Source organism: Sylvia atricapilla, chromosome 3 (assembly GCF_009819655.1).
Source record: "Sylvia atricapilla isolate bSylAtr1 chromosome 3, bSylAtr1.pri, whole genome shotgun sequence".
Classification (NCBI taxonomy): Eukaryota; Metazoa; Chordata; class Aves; order Passeriformes; family Sylviidae; genus Sylvia; species Sylvia atricapilla.
This window is the reverse complement of record NC_089142.1, coordinates 89,235,855-89,257,972: the sequence shown is the minus strand read 5'-3', so window position 1 is coordinate 89,257,972 and position 22,118 is coordinate 89,235,855. Positions and strand designations below refer to the sequence as shown.

Sequence of the window (22,118 nt, the reverse complement as noted above, 5' to 3'; positions counted from 1 at the left end):
CTGTTTCTTTCCTCTGCATATTTAAGCTCATAAATACACCTAGCCTAAATGTTTCAGTATGAATAGCTGGTGGGGGAGGGAAGGGTCAGTCAGGCATAATATAGATAGATGTGACTATTTATTTAAAAGCTAGTGGCTCGGCTACCTTAATAGCTAGGTTTGGTCAGATCTATCTGGTTTCCACATGTGTTTCCTGTTTTTCTTCTAAATTCTATACTGCTCAGGGACCTGGGGAGTGCAAGTCCAGGATTTTCCTGAAGGGAAGGACTGCTTTGTTCATTACTGCCATGGGAATGTGTTAAGTTTAAGTATGTGTTGTACCGGTCTCAGCTGTGTTTCTCCAGTGGTAGATACAAGCTCAGCTTATTGGAGATGTAAGAATGGGGAGAAAGCAATTGAAACATTACTCTTTTTTTTAGTGGGTACTAAGTAGAGGGAGGATGTGTGTGTGTATGTGATGTTTGCTCTAGTCCTCCTTTTTGTCTGGCAGAGTCAGAGTGAGTAAATTAAAAAAGTGACTTTGAAGTATGCAAACTAAACTAGCTCTGTTTTTTAGCCTAGCATAAACAATGTAAAATACATCAGTAGTCTTGAACACTCAGGAAGACATAAAACATCCCAAACAGAAAACCTGGGAGCATTTCAAAAATGTGTTTATTTGAAATCTGTGACAAGGAGCAATTGTAATTCTTTCTCCTCCCTGGACAATAGAGTTTTAATTATAAGTGATTCTGTCTCTTGTTATGGTAATCCACCATACACCCCTATAAATTGCTTGTTAAGAATTAGGGTTCTGACTATGCAGCTAAGAGAAACAAAATACTAAGTCTGTGGGAGCCAGTTCATTATCAACATATTTTTCTAAAGTTGCATGCAGACTTTTAGTGGAATTATCACAGTAAAATGCAGAGTTTTCCGGTCTACTTTGTCCTGAGGGATGGCTATAAATTATATCCCAGTATTAAGTACCTTAATACACCCAAAAGAAGGAATTTCTACAGTCCACTCCAGGCCTCTGATATCAGGTGAAAAATCAGAACATGGTTTTTCTAAATTCCTTTTACCATTGATAGGGTATATGTTCTCTTGCAGAAGTAAGAACTGTAAAACGCAGTTGCTACAAGAAACATCTCCATTGAATCCTAAAATGTTATCATGTTCAAAATTAACCACTTCATTCTTTATAGCTTCCAACCCTCTAGAGCAAATCTCTCCTGCTTTTAGAGCATCCCAGTGTTGTTGTTAGAGACCAGGCTTAAGCACAGCCCTAAAATTCTATTTATTTCTAGTCCTCAAGTAGTTAGCTAAGTTTTGACTAATAGATTTCATTGGCTTCTCCTGACTGCCCAAGGTAACATAAGAGGAACTAACAGCCTCCTAGTACACACTTTTTCCATGCCAATTTCAAATTATTCCATTTCATCGAATTGTGTGGAAGAGTGTAGGTGTTTTGATTTCCTGGCTTCTTGCCCTGTTTATTACCAACCTATGCAATCAGTTCAGCTCCTTCCTTTTCAAACAACCAAAGGATGCCTGGGTACTGAGGTTCAGAAATTGGCCTGATGTCTGGGCAGGTGGGAAGGCTCTCTTGAATGGATGTGACAGGTCTGAATGGAGATCTTGTGTTGCATTTTCCCAAAGCTCAACCCTGCTGACCCAAGGCCTGATGGTGTGTGCATGTGTGAGTGATGGAGTGGCCGTGGTTTGGTCCCAGACTAGAGCTAGGAGTTTGATCCTGGAGTCTCTTTGTGTTATCCAGGTGATGTAGAGATGACAAAGTGGTGAAGTCATACTTGCATTAGTTAATTACAGTCTTTAGGGAGGAGAGATGGAAACATTTCTAATCATATAATAAACATGCTGCATTCTTGTTTAGATGATTGAGGAAAATGTTGCCCAATTAGGGTTTAAGGAATCAAATTAAGGACTTAAGCAAGATCTAAACCAAAACCATATTTCAAAATGTCAAGAACTGGTTTGGGAGTTCCAATCTGTCTTTCTGAAAGTATTCCAGAGAATCATTCTTATTAATTTTTAAGGAAACTGCCACTTTTGGAAAAAAAAAAAAGACAATAAAATATCTCTATGAGAGTATAGTTAATCATCCTTTCCACCTCAGAAGATTTAGCAGAGGACAAAAACTTGCTTAAAAATCCTTGTGTATGTTTCACCAAACTTCCTGGAAAAAAAAAAAGCCCACAAATAAATATATATGGCCAAGGTATGTGACTTGGAAGGTGAGAAGCAAAAGTGATAACCTTGATAAATGAAAGCAAAGGTAGAGAACACTACTGGAGAAAACAGGTCTGTGAAAATAAGATTTTGCTCCTCAATTTTTAAAGAAGCAATAGAATGCAGAAATGCTGTGGGAAAATATTAGTTTTTTCAGAAAAGTTAAACAGTAATATTTAATATTTTCAGGTGAACATAGATCTGAACATCAAGATTATGTGCTGTTGAGGCAGGAACAGTTTTATGGAAAAGGATTACAAAACCTAAGTATGTGAAGGAAATTTGTGTTGTTTTCTAATGATGTGCCAAATTCAAACCACCAGGGAGAGGAAAACTCTACCATTACTCAGACAGGAGCCAAGAACTCACCTAAATTGCTACTGTAACTATGAAGTTATTATTGAGTTACCCACTATGGAGGAAATTCTAGAATACTTATATGACTAGACCAGCTTTGCCAAATCATAGTATAAACAAACATGAACAACCAGGGTGACAGAGGAAGTATTTTAGCAACTTTATGTTACAGTCTTGGTCAGAACTTTTCCTTTTCTGCAGTGGTCTTGACCTTGCTTCAGGTAACAGTAGAGATTTTGTTCAACTCTAGTGACCATGGGTTTTTGATATTTATAGAACTTTTCTTCTAAAGAGAACTAAGTTATTTCTCAAGTGGTGCCAAGTCAGCTCTGTCTCTGCCACACTAGGCAGAGCTCTGCACCTAAGCCCATTTTGGGGCAGAATGCTGCTGGTGGCAGGCAGTTACCCTCCCGAGTATGAACACCTTGGCTGTGTGTAACCTTGAAAGAACTGCCTTTTTTCTCGATAATTCCAAAAATATATTCTAGTATTGTGATTAGGTATGTGTATTAGAGTTCCTCTCCTCTGGGAAGAAATCTTGGCTTGGTATAGTCCACAGATAAAATATTCCCTTTTGGGATCTGGAGCTGCCCAGTTTCATTCCTTCCCATGCTGGCTGAGAAGGCTGTTGTGGTTCTTTTGTCTCAAAGTGAGATAGTAGTAGTTATGGTTTTGTGGGACAAACTTCCTTTGTTGTAGAAAGGAGTAAAGATGACTGGTAAAGTTATATAACAGTTCATGCTGTGTGTCTCTGTTTCTATTTTTGGAATTGTCTGTATTTCAATGCTGTTTGTCCAAATTGCCTTTTTCCTGTCAATGTGTAAGAACAGGTGCTAAGCTAGAGTTTAATACACTTAAGCTACTGTGATACGCTATTTGTGTCCTTGTGGTATATCTGAATGCATTTCATGTGAAGACTGAACTGTTGATTCTTATGGTGGCTTAACATGAAGGGAAAAAGGTTTTCCTGATGTCTTGTGGTACCACAGAAATGGTTTTCATGAAATCTGAAAGTGATTCATATATAAAACTTTAAGCAAAAGTTGCTCTAACCAGTCATTTTTTGTTGTGACACCACATAAATTGGGAGTGGTTGGCTCTTAGACACTACACCTGATTGCTTGTGTTATTCCTGGGTTGAGGAATGCAGCTACAGAAATTATGTTGTAGGGGGTTTTGTTTTAATTGGGTCCTGTGAAACCAATTTGACAAATACTTGGATCTCAATTTGGATTTTGAAGCTGGTGCTCAAAAGTCCTGGCAGCACAAGATTTCGTGCTTTGTGTCACAGTTCAACAACAAAAGTCTCCAAACAATTTTTTCCTAAAATTCCAAATAAAATGGAAGTGAATTGTTCCATATCTTAGTTCTTCTAGAAATTCCTTGATCTTTTATGTTGCTTATACTCTAAAACACTTTGCTATGAAACAGTTGTTGTTGTTGTTGTTGTTGTTGTTTTTTCCATAAGCTAGGTTAAAAATTCTGAAGTTTTAGAAGTATAACAGGTTTTTGCATTGGTGATTTAGGATTACTTCACCCATTTTAATGAATCTGTTTCAAAATTTCTTCAAGAGCAGACTTCCACAAATCAATGAATATTGATTTTTATTTTTACATTTATATCAATAACTACAGAAATATAACCACAGAGTGGCCTTTTTTAAAATTGAAAATATGGCACATATCTGGAAATTTATAGCCATTCCATCCATTCACATGGTCAAAATACGAAAGGAGCAGCTCTTCTCTTGATGTGTTTAAGTGTTGTCAGCTTTTTCTCTGACCTTTTGCAAGCACTGGAATGCAGAATCCAGGGAGCTTTCAGTTAGCTCACAGTAAGCTAGCATTCCTGATGAGGTCACATAACCTGTCTTACTATAAGTGTGTATTTCCCTTGAATGAGAAAAATAATATTATAGTTTGTTAATAGATATGAAATTAAAATTATAATATAATATTTTATTATATAGATCAGAGTATATTCTTAAAATTTTAATTTATATCTCTCTTCTGGGAGTCTCTTTCTTTTGTCACAATTTTTTCCCTGTTGAATAACCAGCTTATAGTGTTCAAAACAGTTGTTTTACCAAAGGAAAGTAAATATCTTAGTGTTACCATTAATGTGCCAAATGACAATTGTAAAAGTCTTTTTGGAGGAAGACTTGTCTTCCATCATGCTTGACTGAGCTTAAACTGAGCCCAGTGGGGAGAGCCTGTAGAATTCTGCCTTTATCCACTGAAGGTTTTCTGAAAACGGTCTGGAAACTCAAGTTCATACACTAACAGAAAATACCCCTAGATGAAACCCAAAATCAACAACATAGTGCTGTGTATATGGTGTTGAAGAGCAATGACACTAAAGGTAGATAGTACAGATAAACATGCTGAAATTCCACAGAGAATGCTGTTCATGGAGTTGAATGACTCCTCCAAATGCTTCTCATTTTCTATAATTTGATCATTTAATTCATAACTTGGATTCCATTACTACCTGGTTCCTTATTTTTCTGATTTTCTTTAGGGAGTTATTGTTTTGGGAGCTCTTATAGCCTAATGAAGAGCTATAATGAGAAAAGAACAACATAAAACTTTTAGGGGATAATGCTGCCTCTGAAGATTTTTAGGTTAACCTGAAAGTTTTCCTCTAATAAATATGTTAAAACCCTATCGGGGTACTGTGCAGCATGTTTCTGATTAGGCAGTGCTGGCACCTCATTTATTTCTGCTATATTTGTCATTAGCTTTGTTATAAAATATATTTAGTTGAGTAGCTTTTTCTTTTGATTATTGTAGTGGCAGTGCTCCAGATACATTTTTTGGAACTCTTTAGATATTGCATCTCTCTGTGTAGCTTATATATTTCTCCTGAGAAATGGACAATTAATGCAATGTGTAGAGGGAGCTGTTTTTATGTTCAAGCTATTAAAAAAGTGTACTTTCTTCCTTTTGGATTTTTTTTCCCTACGTAATTCTTGAAGTTCAATTACAAGAGGTTCAAGGACAATTTTCAATGGAACAGATTATTTCTTGGCTTCTAAATTTTACCTTGAATGGAAAAAATTAGTCTGGACTCAGACTTAGGAAAAAAAAAAAAAAAGGATTATGAATTGCATAGATGAATGGTTTATTGGTAGAAGAAAACTGCTTTTTCTGCTTTCTGACTTGCACTGCAACAGAAGGAGAAGAAAATGTGTATCCAGTGATTTCAGGTATTGAAATCAGATGATGCAGCATGGATTTAGGTGCATATTAGGATAATGGTGATTTGTGAAGAGCTTAAATTAAGAAGGAATTCTAATTCCTGAATGGGAAGCAAAGTAGAAAGGCCAAAAAAAATCATCAAAACCCCACCCCCAAAACCCTCAGTAATAATGTCTGTAATTAGAAAACTTGAAGAAATTTTTAAAGCATTTAAGTCTAATCTGACTGTGGTAATGCAAAGTCTATTCACATCCAAAACTGTAGCTGTGTCAAAAAGAAAATCCCAGAATAGTAGAGAAAAAATGAAAAGGAGAAAAATTACCAACCAACCAAAGAAAAAAAAAGGAAAAAAGGCCATGCTTGCAATAGAATGGAAGTTATATTATAATATCCTGAAGTATCTGTGTTTGTGTTTGTATCATATTCAAACAATATTCACATATAGTTGTATCAGGATGCATAAAATATGGTGGTGTGTATATATATGTGTGCATTTCTATCTACAGTTAAGATTTATATGTATGTAAATAAAAATAATTAAACTTTTCTTAGTTAAACATGGATTAAGTCTTACTAATAGAGAAAAAAATCCTAAATTATCATAAATTAGTCCTGTGCAATTGGTCACATTTTTAAAATTCATTAGCAAGTAAAAGCCAAAAAAAATTCTTGTTTCTTTCTTTCAAGTCTTGATCTATTTATCTTCCCAGAATCTTTTTTTTTTGTTTTGTTTTCCATCAGAATTAACTCTGAAATTTGCTGTGGGCATAGTGTGTGAGTATTTCCATGAAACACTTAACTTCATCTTTTCATCTTTTGAGATTTTAACTTCATTTTAGACATTGGATTCAAATGAAAAATAAAACTAAAATACGATACCAACAGCGAAACTAAAACTCAGCAACTTCAAAATATTTTTCTACAGAAAGTACTGGAATTCTGGATCCTTGACAAAGGTTTATGTCTATATATTTGAACTTTATCTTGCTTAATTAATGTTTTCTTGTAAATTCTGTCTCTTCAAAGTTCATTTATTTTTCAACATTATTGGCAAATTCTGTGGTCTGCTTGTCCTTTTCTTGTAATAATTCTGCAGCAAACATTTAGATTGGTACTAATTAGGATGCTCTATAAAGATAAATATTTGTGGCAAATAATTTTCAGTGCATTCCTCTGAGGCCAGTAGTTAATACTAGAAGCAGGTTTGGGGAGCTTTATCTTGTGTAGATCTCAGAGTAATGATTGAAAGAATATCTGTGCTCATTGTTTGTACTTTTCAGAAAGTCTTCATAAATAACACAGCTGCAGACTTGAAGCCCTTGGGAAGTGTAATCTGTTTATATGTCCTATGATAGGAGACTATGGAAAGGGATATGATAATACACTTCAGAAAGCAAAGTTACATAAGGAAGCTGAGGTGCTAAGAGTTACTTCTAAGCCATTGCTGGTACAGCTAATTCCATCATAATAATAATCCCTTTGTTTTGTCTTTAAAGGTCTTCCTGCCAGCTATAAGTGGTCATTTCCAGACATGATCAGATGGCTCTGCTGGGCCAGTGTGTTATGATTGTTGTATTTCTGTTGCTATGCACGTCTTACACACTGTCTGCTAGAGAGCTCTTACAGGAGGTTTTTTTGAAAAAACAGATGATGAGATTAATTTGGATTTTATTAATTTCTGTATTTCAGATTAAACATTAATATTGATTTTACCTGTCATGATATTGACTTCCCTTTAGTAAGTACTGATAATATAAGAACTTCACGGAATCTCTGGACTTTTTATAAAGATTCTTTATTTTCACACTCCTATTATCTTGACTAACAGCTTAGAAGACTGGAAGTGTGGTAGTAGGTAAACGAGTCACAAAAGGTTTGCAAGCAAAGTTTTGTCTAAGTTTCTGTAGTCTGTTGGCCTGCCATTGTTAAGCTGCCTCAGTTTCTGCAGATAATTTCATACAGGAATGAGATGTCTGTGTTGTGATACCCACAACACAAGTACCCTTGCCTCCCTACTTGGGTTACCAGCAGGAAGGTTCACACAAAAGTTACCAGCAAATATTAAACTAATGCCTCTGGATCCATAGCAAGATACTTCAATCTTTCAGAGACCAATGTTAGGAAACAGCAACATCCTCTCAGAATCTTCTAGCCTAATTTTTGCTGCAATACCCTTTCTCCTCACACATGGACACATGGAGTTTGTTCTTGCTGTGCTGGGGTTCTCAGTGCATTTCTGTATTGTGTAGCTGTTCTGCAAGTGCCCCTGTGGGCTGCATATTCTCTGAATCCTTCAGGCCTTCCTGTCCCAGTCTGGGTCTGGACTGGAGACTGATATATGTGGTTACCTTGCATGTTCTGTGAATGCAAGATCAGTTACAGCTGCAAATTCTGGTTTGTAATTCACACAAACAACACATTCTAATGACAGGGGAAATTATGGGAGAAGCAGAGGAATAGGTGCCAGTATTGTGGTCAAACTGTATTATTCTTATTCACAGTTAAATAGCCTTTAATTAGTTTGCCCACAGCTTCAAGATCATTCTTCAAAGCCTTTTGTGTTTCTAAAAGCAAGTTCTCTTGAGAAGGAAGACTAGGTGGGAAAACAGAGTAACCTTTAGAGCAGTTCTTGAGATGAAGCTCACTCTCACCAGCTATGGCATGCCTGCTAGCTCCAGGCTGCTGTGGGGTGGAATCTCCCCATGAGCTGAGCTGCTGCCTATCCTGGACCTACTGCCTGACCTGTTCAGGGTGGTTGACCCAAGAGACCCTTGAGCCTGTTTGTACTTCAGCTCATTCCCATCCTGCAGCAAGATGGAGGAATTGTGACGGAAGCGCTGTTGTTTCTGGCACAGGAGCAGCTCCTTGAGCTCCTTATCCACTGAGTTCTTTGTGGTATAAAGTACATATTATGTAAAGTTCTTGGGGTTTAGGATGTGGCGTGTAGGATTAAAAGGGCTGGACATTCCTAACCTAGGGCATTTTTAAGTATTTAAAGGTTTCTCTTTCCTAATTCATACTTTTTCAATAAAAACATGGTTATCAGATCAGAAACTTGGTTTCTTCTTTGTTTATTGATCCAGAAATAGACTGTGAAGGCATAACTATGGTTTTATGAAGGAAATCTAAAATTAATCTCAATATTATAAAGGAATTTACTTGTTCTGTCTTATATTACTGTTCCACATTTTATTGTGTTGTGTCCAGGCCAAAACAACACTGGAGGATTGTTCTTCTTGATTATTTCTAAATCAGTAAAAAGAAATAATTGTTTGACATTTAAAGCCATCAGCTTTGACTTCCTCAAGACTGTGTGGGATATACTATAAGATTCTTTAACTCAGCAATAGAATTCTGGATTTTAGTTAATTATCCCTCTTTCTGGTTAGAAAAAAAGTTTTTGTCTCAGATGTTCCCTTTGACAGTGATGCACAGTATTTAAAATAATTGATGGTGCCATAAAATTATTGTGTAAACTTGTAAACTTCAAATAATCTCTACAGGTTTTTTTGGTTGTTCAGAAGAGTATACCAGTTGTTATTAGGATTTGCTTTAGCCTGTCACCATGTGCATCAATTAGCAATAGCTTCATGATGCATAAAATGTGGCATCCATTTTATTGCAGTAAGATTCAGAATAATTTCTTGGTTTCCTGATGCTTCTATGCACCAGCCAACTATTACATTATAATCATAAAAACTAAAAGTTCTAGAAAGCATTCAAACTCTAAGGAGGTATGAAATATTTTAGTCCTGAAGAGTAACAGTTCTGGGCCATTGGCTCTGGGCTTGTCCGGGAGAATTAAACTGTATGTAAGAATATGGAGCTCCTGTATTTCAAATATATCCTTTACAATCCTGCCTAATATGTTTACAGGAATTTCTCATTATATTATTGAATTTTCACTGTTTTTCTATTCAAACATTGTCAGAGAGAAAAATTATTTAATTTCTATTTTTTTTATTATTTTTTGAATTAAGATAGACTCTATAAAGATGGGATTGTGAGGGAGGACAGACATTTCACATTCTGTGAAATCTTGCAGATTAATTATTTTAGACAGCTCACCTGTCACTTTAATAGGTATCTCAGTGAGGAAAAAGCCAAATTTTTCATTTTTGGTTGCAACGAGAGAGGTCAAGAACAGAAAAATTGATGCTATATGATGCAACTTTTTATAACAAAGGCATAAACCATTTGTAACTGCAGAATAAAGCATAAAAAGTCAGTTCTTGTATAAACTCTGATGATCTACCCATAGTTGGTCCATTGCAGCAACTACAAGGCAGAAAATAATGGCAGCAATAAAAGTTACTACTCAAAAGAAGAAAAAAAAATTCTTGGCAGCAAGTTTTTACAGGCAGCTTGCCAGTATCCTGATTCAGTGTTTATGGGAGCATCTTGAAATTACTCCCAAATTAATGACTGTATCTTCCATCACTGCAGTCTGATGTCTGAACATGAGGAGAAATAAACAATAGTTAATGATCTGGAAGCTGCTGGCAGTTACTCTATTAGTTCTGGTTCTTATTTTCACTTACTAACAGCAAACTGTTCTGATCAGATGTTTATCTTCGAAAAGCATATGCAATGGAAAATTGCACCTCGGCTTGCTATCCATTTCAAAGTATCTTTCACCGGGACAGTTTCACACACAATGAAATTATTTTGATTTCATAACTAGACGATTAGAGATGAAATAGAAAGTGTTTTGTGTTTTGTTTCTTTTTTTACTGAAAGACCCTAAGCACCTGAATATATTGTAAAGTAGGGTTCTCATGTAAACTCAGTAGGGATAAGTGCCCAAGAGTGCCAAAAAGGCCTTTCCTTTCCAATACCATTGGCCAGGCCAAGCTGCTGGGGAGAGGCAATTAGGTCTTTAAGCAAAGCTGACAGATGATAGATTGCCATGATATTCATGATTTTTCATTTCACATTGAAATGTGCATATATGATATAAAAGGCTTCTGTGACATTATCTGTAAACACAAAACCAGCTTTTTGTCCTTTTCATTTATTTGGAAATGAATGTGTCATTTGCTGGATAATGTCAGAAATTGAGGTTTTTACAAGCTTCTGCAGGCTCCTACAGTGTGTAATTGAATGCAGAGGTAAGATCCATGTGAGAGACTTCACAATCATGTGATAAATGTTTTCTGTATTACGTAACTTTAACACTGGAACCAAGCTTCTACAGGTCCCATAGCAACTTCATAGGCTCACGTGTTTCTGCAAGAGCAATTTTATTGTTGCAAATGAATATTCTGTATCAGCTAGGGACATAGGGCTGGAAGGATGCCTTCATCTGTGAAGCCCAGAACCTGGGTGTTACAGGCACCATGTTAAGTAGCTCTTTGCCTGTATTTAAAGTGCTGCATTTTAAGGTTTTTGTTGGGTTTTTTTCTTGCCTCCCTAAATGTGAAACTCTTATTCTTCCTCGGAGAGCAAGAAATAGCTTTCATTCCCCTAAGCATAAAGTCTACAGCTTTTTCTAATATCCTTTTGGTCAAAGAGATAGAGCAAGTGCTTCATGTTGTTTTTCCTCTTTAAAATATCTGTTTGTGGGGTTTGCATTATCCTGGGTCTGATATTCTGTATGCTTTGATTAAAAAGTTTCTGAAGGTCTGATATATTCAATTAAAAATCTCTTCTACTGAACAACCTTTCTTTTTACTTATTTTCCTAAAAGAAAATAAGAGCTGCTGTCATGTATAGAGAAATACAAGAATACTTTTTGTCTTTATATTGCAGTGTTCTTTGTATTCCCATGGTGTCATAGAGAAATTCTAGAAACTTTCATCTAAGATAATGTTTAAAATGCATCATTGCTATGTGCAATTTAGGCTTCTCCAGCTAAGACTGATGAAAATCTTTGTTGCATTAGGATATATTAGCTTTTAATATGCTTTCGAGTTCTAAATCTATTTGCTGTCTCACTCTATAATTACTCTCATTCCAGCTGATCTTAATAACTTCCCTTACTTCTCTTCAGAGAACTGATATTCTTTTTCTAGGTACATTAGGAGAAATTGCATCTCTAATGATATGCTTCAGACACTGCTGAAGTGGTTGAAGAAGTTGCTAAGTAACTTAGAGAAATGCCACTTTTTTCTGTCCTAATTATTGGTTTTACTTCTTTGCATACCGTTTCCTGAAAGACCCATATCAGGTGTCATTTTCAACGTTTATTTCTGAGCTTGAGAAGCTGCACAGACATCTTCCTTGCAAGTGCAACTATGAATATCCCAATCCATTCCAATTTCAGAGTTTCAGAACTCTATATCTAGTTGCACAAAAAAATGCAGACTATTAACAGGAAGCTTCCAAACCAAGAAAATGGCTTTCATAACTGTGGCTGCTGAATTTCAGGTGGACATGCATTATTAAACTTTATTCAAAATGCAGCTTAGGAAGCAAAAATAGAATTCCAGTGGGGACAAATTTTGATAATTTTATGTTGAGTCTGGATAAAAATTAACCTGTGTGAATTCATTGAAATACAACTATTTATTGTCATTGAGTAAAGGCAAATTTTGTCATGAAAGAAATTAGCCTGGACCTTCATATGGATAAAAAGTATTGCATTAGGGAAGGTCTCTTACAGCTACTCTGGCAAAAAAATGAAATTTCTTTTTTGAGAGTATACAATCATAATTAAGGTATAGAGGAATGTTCATGAAATCACAGCAGCTTGCCAGACCACAAAAATTTCCCCATTCTCCAGTTCTGCTCTGTGTTAGCCATAGGAAAGGCAGCAAGGTGCAGCCAGACCTGCATCTGAGTTTAGGGAGAATTCTTTCTGAGGTTTGGCACATTTAAGTCAGCTGCAATCACAGCACATTGGGCGCCTCTACTTTCTCATACCTTGTGGTTGAAACTGATAGGGTAGATATGCTATAGATGGTCTCCATTGCAGAAAAACTGTATTTTATAGCCATAAATACATCCCAGTCTTCAATTTTGTTCTTTCATCTAACCTGCTTATATCAATTTGATCCATTTATGCTTTAGACTGTATTCATCAGTCATCTCAAAGGCAATTAGGAAACTGCACAATTTACTACTTGACTCCTGTACTGCTTGATTCCTGCATGAAACAAATATTTCTCAGGAAACAACTTTCCAGGAATAGACACATTCTTTTTACCCTGAAAGAATTATGTTAAGGAGTATTCAAGACATCAGATTTTGGTATTCTGCTCTAGAGCTAAGGACAGGCATTTGCACTTGCACCTGGTTTCAGCTGGACCAGTTGTAAATAAGCATAAGTAGGTATTTAGGAATTGGAAGAAGAAGAAGGAAGAAGAGGCCAGGGTGTCTGGATATGCTACTACTTTGTTTATTAACAGCTCCAGAGATAGATGTGCCTCAGCTGGTCTAGCCCTCATTATGTGTCTTTGAGTAGATCTTTTGTCTTTTTCATTGATGGTTAGGTGCAGGATTCAAAGGTAGATACCCACGTTAGGAAACATGAGCTGGTGTCCCATGTGAAGAAATGGTTTTGTAATATTGATGCAGTAGAAGAACTCTAATTATGGTCAGAGATTATTTTTACCTTGTAGCTCACATTAGTGACTTTTTCCTTAAGTGCAATGGAAGAAAAAAACTTTTATTTTTTTTTTTTTAATCCAGAGTAAAGACCACTCTGGCTAAGCCTCATTTGAAAGCATCTGTAGGCAAAAAATGTGCACTCGCTTTTCAAGTTTAAGAATTAAAAATCAAAACCAACAAATTATGTTCCATTGAAAGAAAAATCTGTTTTCATTTCTTGATATCTGGAAGCCCTACTTGGATGAAGGAACCATATGTAGGCTAATGCCTTTCTACCCATTTCACAGAATGACTGTAGAAATGACATCAAAATTAGACAAACACGCTTCAATTTTTGAAGGATAGGTATGTATCCTCTGCTTGGATCTTCTGCCTAGTACAGGTGAAACATGCTTACATATTATCTGACACAAGGAGTGATGACCTGTTTAAACTGCAGCACATCTATCTATAAAATGCCAAACCTTATTTGAAAATTGTTGTTGGTGAACTGTCTGCTGTATGGTTTTAGATAGGTTTTTAAATAGCAATGATTTTGAAATGTGCCTCTTGTTGGTTTTGTTTGATTACTGGCTCTATTACCCCTTTCTCTGCTGTATGGAGAGCTGAGGATCATTAGAAATTTCCTCTTTGTTAGCCTTGTTATTGCTTTTGGGTTTTGGCTTGCAATTTTGACAGTGTCAGAATGCCCCCCACCTACCAGGCTGCTGCATTGCTCTAAAAACTCGGGAGGGATTCACCAGTCGCCTCTGCACTCTGTGTTGACAAGGAGCTTTAAGGAAAATCTTGATTATTGTTGATAAGAAGTATTTTGAACTTCTACAAGATGTGCTTGAGTTTGGCCATAAATATCCCATTCAATATTAGAACAGAATAAGAAACTTTGGAAACATTAAAAGTATTTTCTTGCATCAAACAATTTTCCCAGTGTATAATTATGCAATTATTTAGGTAATAAAGTTTTAAGCTGCTACACGCCTGTAACTTCCTTATACTTTTTCTATTAAAACAAAGTGCCCGTAAGCATTTCAGTTTTGTTTTATATTCACTCCATTTCCCAGAATAATTAAAGCTTAGACATTCTTTATAGTGTCATACAGGTAGGAACACAGGCCTGATTTACAATCACAAAGGCACAGCCAGGCAGTACTTTGAGTCTGCTGTTCTAAGAGTAACAAGTTTTCAGCAAAGTTCTCAACTTTCTGCATTATGTAATGAGTCAAAATTTCAGTGTCAGAGCATCCAACATCAGAGTTCTAGTTGTGCAAAGAAATATTGAATCGCCTGAATTCAGTCAAAAATGGAGGTTACACCAGTTAAGTATCAGGGTCTACACATTCAAGACAAGTCACTTAAGATGAAGGAAGGCTGAGACAGATTGATAGCATCTCACTGTTCTCTATTTACCTATTTTATGAAACCAGAATTTTCAAGCCTTAGTGTTTGCAGGCAACTGCAGAGCTTGCACTGGTGTTTATAATGATTGTAGGAATCCCAGAGCAGGGCTTTGGTTCATGAACGTCCCCAAAGCAGCTTTCTAGTTTCATTTTGCTTTTTTCTTTAGACTGCGATAACATTCTTTCAGGGTTCCCTCTTACATGGCACAGCTATCTTGAAGCTTATCTAGTACTGATCTGTGTCATTTAGGAAACCTTGCTTTCATCTGGGAACTCATAATATTCAGTCAGTGTGTGCCATTCATAACTAAATAGCCTCTGCTCTTCATTGTTCTTTTAATTAATGATTGTTGATTGGTTTGACTTGCTGCACATTGTTGCAAGGCATGATCAAAGAAAATCCATGATTAATCTGCTAAACTAGATGTCAGATTAGTAAATTCCTCTGTGCTATTACAAAGATTTTTCTCCCTCAGTAAAGGCCTGTCAGTGGATGATGGCTTTGCTATACCTCTGGCAGGTCAGTCCAAAGGTCAGTCCCTGAAAACATGCATACATTAATGCAGCAAAGCGTGATGAGTCATTTAGAGCCAGTTCGTAACTCCAAGCACTCTCTCCATGAATGTTGGTCAGGCACTGCTGAGAAAAAGATCATTTACTTTGGTTGCTTTTGAATATGAAGAACAAATTTATACCCTATCCTGTTGTGAATACATGTAGGTTTTTCTCAGGTCAGCAGTGGAATCAATCAGTGTGGTAAGCCAGAGAACAGTGTTGTGATTGTCTTTTCATCAGCTGGAGTATCTCCCTTACTTCTGTGTAACCCCTTTAGACAAAACTTGATTGACTATGAGAAGTACTGGACTTCAGTTTAAGGTGATAAACAGTGAGCTGAAGCCCCAAACATTAACTTTCATAAATATCACTACAATCATTGGTATTTATTAATCTAATTTTCTTCATTTATAAACTCTTTCCTTAAAAGGATCCCTCAAAAAAAAAAAAAAAAAAAAGGCAACCTAAAATGCCCAGTAGCAAAAGACATGAGCACAGTAATGTACACACAACTTGTTTTATTTATGGACGTTTGATGCAGCTTTACTGGAGACCCTTAATTTTTCCCTGTCTTCACAAGGACAGCTTGCAGTCTGGGATTGTCAGGCCTTGCTGGATAGACTGGATTTCAGCTTCCTCTGATCCTGTGGTGCAGCTGCTTTCATCTGCCTTGGCATGCCAGAAATCCTTCTTTTCCCTGTCTACCACTTCATTAGCCACTGCAGTGATGGCATTTAGCTCTTAGCCAGAAAGCAGAGAGTTTGAGCTTAAACACAGTCCTTCTGCTTTAATAGCTCAAAGATGTTCATGTGGATCTCCTGTTTCCATCCTTTCTTTCACTGATAACATCTGCATCCCAGTGCTGGGAGCTATTGGTTGAGATGAAGGATTGCAATAATTTTCCCCACTGACATAGATGGACTGAGTTGACTGGGCTTCTTTCTTCTGCTTTATGAAATGCTTCCTTATCTACAGAAATAATACCTTTTTAGCAGAAGAAAATTAATAGATGCATTGCAGGCTGTCCCATTGGGGCCTTCCATTTGTCTCATTTTGCCATGTATCAACAGAATGATTCTCTGTTTTGGCCTCCACAATGTAATGGCTTTCATGGTGCTGCCATCTGCTTTTGCTGGTAGATCTCTGCTAAATGTACCTCAACTAATTGTGCTGAAATTTAGTGTTGGGTTTTTTGTTTTAATTTGTCTTTTTCTTTCTCGCTTTTAAAAAACTTTTTATTCTTTTTCAGCATGAGTGCTTCTGTTTCATACTACTGTTGTTTCCAGCAGTCAGGATAAGCAGTGATCTCAGATATTTATAATTTAAGAGATCCCATGTGAGTAATCAAAGGCAGATGTCAGTATTTTCAGAGTTCACCTGTGATCACCACCATATCTTTTGATTGGTTTGTGTTTGGTTAGGGAAATCTTTTACTGATTCTTCACATAACTCAATATTTGAAATGCCAGTGCTCTTCCCCAATTCATTTTCCTATTAATTCCACACATGTGGAAGATGAAGATGAAGTATAATTATTTCTGTTAAATGGCCATAATGTTGTTTACTCTTCAGCTTAAAGGCCAAGGTAGAAGAACTTCTAGCTTAGGATCTGTCAAGTTGCACTCCTCAGTTGTCTTTTAAACCATTGCAGTAATTAATCTAATAAATCTTTCCTCCTACTTATTTCTAGGCATGTTCATTTTTACAGTCTAATTAGCTTTCTGCCATGAATAAAAAAGATGTTATGTTAGAGTGGGTAGTTGATTTCTTAAGTGACAAAAGTAGCATAAAACATATATATGTCTTTTTCATATGGGAATGAATGGCTCTGGCTGTTACTGAAGGGACATCATCTTTGGAAAAGCAGAAAACAAGTTACCACTCCTGTGATGTTTTTAATTTATTGAAAAGTTATTTATTACAGGTGTTGTTTCTCCAGACAATTGTTGATTCTCTGCTGGGAGAGCACTGTCCACAATAAGGAAGATTTAGCTCAGTCTAAAACTGGGAAAAGAGCACTATCAACTCCTGACTTATATTTTTTTAACAAGCCACAGTACTTCCACAGGCCATGGTACTTAAATGTTCCAAGGATAGTATATGGTTTCCTGTAAATCTGCATGCTGAACTGAGGTCATTTTGCACCTGAACTTTTCCAGGCACGTCAGCAGATTGCTGCAGTTTCCTTAAGACAAAAGAAAAAGCAGAGCAGCTGAAAATAATTAATATTGAACTTGACACATCAAAAATGTCATTTGTCACTTGTGATTAAAGCCTTTATCTTTAGTTCTATTTTTATATTCGTCAGAGGTCTCCCTTAGCTATCATTAGGCTCCACATGGTTGGAGTTAGTCTGACCTTTGATCCATCACCACAGACAAAGGGATCTGTTGCTGCTAAATTGGAGCCTCAGCTAGTCAGCAACAGTATAGACCAACAAATGTAAGCTTGGTTAATAATGATCAGCTTAGCCACTCCATTTGATTTTTAAGACCGTGTGATTAATGTAGATGCTGATCTGCAAAAGAAAGTTTTGATTCATAACAAAATTTAACATTAGGAATTTACATTGTGGCGATTCAGTCTGATGTAAAAAGACACTTTTAAGTGATGTATATTTTTAGTATACTCCTACACTATTCAGTTGAGAAAACGGGGACTGATTGTTTTAAAAACTTTCTATTGTTTTTTTTCATTCCTCTGAAGGCTTCTAGTAGTTTGCTGACTGCCACAGATACTGTGGTTCCTTATTTTCTAAGTACAAGGAACTGAAATGTTTGAGGCATTACTGTCCTACCCTACCCTACCTTGTCCTGCCACCACATTACCCTCTTTTATATAATTGTAAACCCATTCTGTCACACTGCGTACAAACTGAAGAAGTCCTTAAAAAATATGAGAAATTCATCTTTTAATTATTAGCTTTTTTTTTTTTTTTTTTTTTTTTTTTTTTTTTTTCCATGAGCCTGAAAGGCAGCATGTGTAGCTCAAAGGCAACAATATTTTTATGGGTCACCATAGATGATATCTTTTCAGAAGCAAACCATTATTTCATTCACTGTTTAGCCACACAGAAAGGCTCACACTGCAGCTGTAAGTCACACTGGCGATTGATTCAACTCATTTCAGGGTCTCAGTTAAAGCCAGATGATGTGTTTTGTGCTACAGTTTATTGTGGATGTGATGTGAAACTTTAGTTCCTGACCCTGTGTGCTTACTGAATCACTTTCCACAATAATAAAATCCTAATCCAAGCCCTAGTTTGGTCTCTGGTAAATAAAGCACCCTTGTGAATAGAGTGAAGACTAGTCCTATTAGTATTTTTTGTGGTAACAACTTCATTATTCTAAGGTCATTAACACACTTCCTTTTTTACTGCAAGTCATTGTGGGTTAAAGTCATTATTTTAGGTATCTACATTTCGTTTATCAACATCTAATCATAAATAGCCTGCAGTTTCTGGAAGCTGGAACAATAGCTGTCTAAGGATTATTATCCAGGAGACCATTTCCTTGCCGCTCCCACTGCCTTCAGCAAACACCTCCATGCTTGAAGCACTGTTTACTGTGGAAGTGATGATTAAAACTAGGAATGTGAGCATTTCAGGACTGAAAGTACCACTGTGTCTCCTTGATGTGCATAAGCACAGATGCTTTTTTTTCAGCAGTCACCCTGTGCTGAACCCCATAGCTTGCCCTTTGCTGTAAGGTGTCTCTCTCATTTAGGATATTAGGCTGAATCATCCCGTCCTTTGGCTTCGACAGTCGAATGATTTACTATTGTTTTAGGTTAATTTTGGCAGATTGTAAATGGGTTTCAGTATCACATTTTCCTCACTGAAATTTCCAAATTTTCAGTGTCATATTTTTTCGTGTCGAATTGGAGTGTCACATAAAATTTTCTCATTTTTGCGAGTCTCTAATTCTTCTTGTTCAAAAAGGGAGACATATAGGACTGATATAGGAACAACTGAAAAATACTTTTTCTATGTGGCCTCCAGGTTGTTTGTTTGTGTGCCTGTGGCAGCACCTTTGCCCTTTATTTCTGTATTAATTCTTTGGGAATGTTGTTTTGAGGAAATAAAAATCAGTGCATAAATCAGTTTTCCACCACCGTTTCCTGTATCAAGCCAAATAACTTGGAATCGGCAAGGTTTAATTTAATCTTCGGATATCCCAAAGAAGGCCAGTGAGAATTTAAAGTGAGGGTAAAGAATACAGGTTTCTGACACATCGTAATGGTGTAGCAGTATTTTAAAACACTACTAGTGATTTTTTCAAAACCCTATAGGATTCTTGTAATTCACTTCTATAGACCAGGCTCTTTCTGACTTACCTTTTATTTTTTAAATTTATTTTGGTGTAGAGCTCTCTTTTCCTAGCTTGGTCTCACAGCCCTCACCAAACCATAGGATTTCTTCAATAATGGTCCTGCAGTTTCATATATTGCAATATGAGTAAAGGTCTCCATCAGTGATGAAAATGCTGTACATCTGGATGGAGAATGAATTTAGGATTTCAATAACAGACCCTAATCCCATCCTACTTCTTTCCCATGCCTCTGTTGTCCTGGTTTTCAGTTTGTAGTTTTTATGTTTTTTAATGAAAAATCAGTTGTGGAAATAGCTATTTGACAAAATTTCTCACCACTCTGAGCTATTTGGGTTTTTATTAATGAGATTTCTAAAATCAAGTTATTTTTATAAAGAAACTTTTCCTCTGTGCACTTCACTCTTCTTCACCAAAAAATCTTTACAAAACCCCCAAAGAAACAGCTTCTTGTCACATTTGTCTCTCCTACTTTTTGGATAATTTAATGGCTTGTCCTTGTGGACCCAAGGTGATTGTTTCTACTCTCTGTGTAGTAGTGCCACAAAAGCAGATAACTCTCTATTTTGCCATTTACTTCAGATATATTTCCATAAATTGAAGGGAAATTTCAGTTCATATTTTGTCACTGTAGGTATTAAGTTTATTGCAACAAACATAATTTTTTAATTAATCTTTTAAAATTTTTATTAGGTGTTTTGCTCAGTCTGTTTCCTGCTTCTGTGAGATCAGTGCTGACACCATTGAGATCATTGGAGACATAAGGTACAATTTTAATATATTATTATTCTCTAGAAGGCGGTGCACTCTGTGTTTTCATTATTTTCTACTTAGCAAATAAGGTGTAAGCAAGTTGTTAGAGAGAAAAAGCTTCGAGTAAAAAGAGAATGGACATACGATATAATTCCCATCCTTTCCACTATTGCCCATGTCAGGTCTTATACAAAGATAATATTTGTTTTGTTTTCAGCTGTTAAACCATGATTGCAAAAAGTGTTATGCAGAGAATTACATAATGAACAGTAAAGCCAGATAAGCAATTTGTTTTACAATTTTCATCATATTCTTATTATTCAGGTACAATGAGAAGTCAAAAAGAACCTAGAAGTTGCTTTTTGTTCTTACCTCTTCTCACTTCCCTCCTGGCCCCCAGTGGCAACAATGGGAAGAAAACTTAAGTCATATTTTCTAAACAATGAAGTATGAAGTTTTCTCATAACCAGCAGAGTTTGTTTGAAGTCTCATACGGTTACATTTCACACATGTAAATGTTCTCGGCACTTATTCAACTTTGAAAGTGTCGTTCCAGTTTCATACCAATAAAACTGTTCACTGCTCACTGGTGATTTTTAAAATGAACACTTTTCAGTTCAATTTGGTTTGTTCTCCTCTTACTGCAAAGTGAATGTCTCCATTTTGCACCCTTTACTCCTGAGAAGGGCGTTAATGTGCTGCTTTGGCAGCTGGTGTTGCTAGCAAAATACAATCTCTGCTTTCACAGTGAAATTGCCGAAGTTATAAAATATTGAGCAGGCATGTCAGTCTGGAAACAGTTAAATAGACCATTTACTGGAGTATTTCATTGTGGGGGAAAGGATAAAGTGGTTTTCCAAGATGGTCAGTGGTCACCTTCCCTGCAGCCGGGCTGAGTGTTGGAAATGGTGGCTAGAGCTGGTGACCAGGGCTACATCCATGAGGTGCATCCATGCTGCAGTGCAGACCTTTGGAGAACATTTTCCTCCGTCACTGGCTCTTTTAGGCAGCATTTTAAATGATTTGGGCTCAGTCATGCTGCTCCTCTGAGCACTCAGCTCTCAAGGGTGCTCCCCAGCACTCTCCTACCTCATGGTGCTCGGCCACAGGCCTTTTACACATCTGAAGAGTGACTCTGGCTTTCAGATCTTGGATCCAACTCTGAGTGTTGTTACTGACTACAGTGAGAAGGAAAATTTGAAGTGTACTGGGAGATTTTATGACCTTAGAAGTTTGTGCTTCATCTTCCAAAAAAAGGCAAAAAAAGAGATTGTGAGTGTATCTCATGATGCTCTTTCCGGAACAGGCTGAATAGAACTTATCACTGAATAATGCCATAAATAAAAAATGCTTTAAAACTCTACCTTCCCACCTTCTCCCTCCCACTATTTCCTTCGTTCCTGCTTTGTTTTTAATATGTTTGGTTTTAAATTTTTTTTTGTTGTTGTTTTTTTGTTTTGTTTTTTTTTTTTTTCTTTTTTTTATTACAAATAGTTTTGTTCGTTTTCATTACCAAATTACAAAAAAACCCACAAACAAACAAAAAACAAACAAAACAAAAACAAACAAACAAAACCAACAAAACCCAAAACAAACAAAAAACCTCTAATTAAACAGTTTGTACAGAAAGCAATTAAAAGACAAAATGTTTTTCTCTTGCTAGCTGGATAGTTACATGTTGTGTGGCAAAACAGGAGTTGAAATGTGTATTTGTGTAGGAGGTTAAATCTGGTGTCAGGGGTTT

The 22,118-nt window shown here is 36.4% G+C and overlaps 1 long non-coding RNA gene across 1 annotated transcript in view; it reads left to right on the top strand.

The window, feature by feature from the left end:
• LOC136358477 (uncharacterized) overlaps window positions 1-20,384 on the top strand; it is a 179,912-nt gene extending 159,528 nt beyond the window's left edge. Inside the window, exon 3 of the long non-coding RNA XR_010743114.1 lies at window positions 20,315-20,384. This is a non-coding gene — a long non-coding RNA (uncharacterized lncRNA). The remainder of the gene's footprint in view (window positions 1-20,314) is intronic.
• The last annotated feature ends 1,734 nt before the right edge of the window (window positions 20,385-22,118 follow it).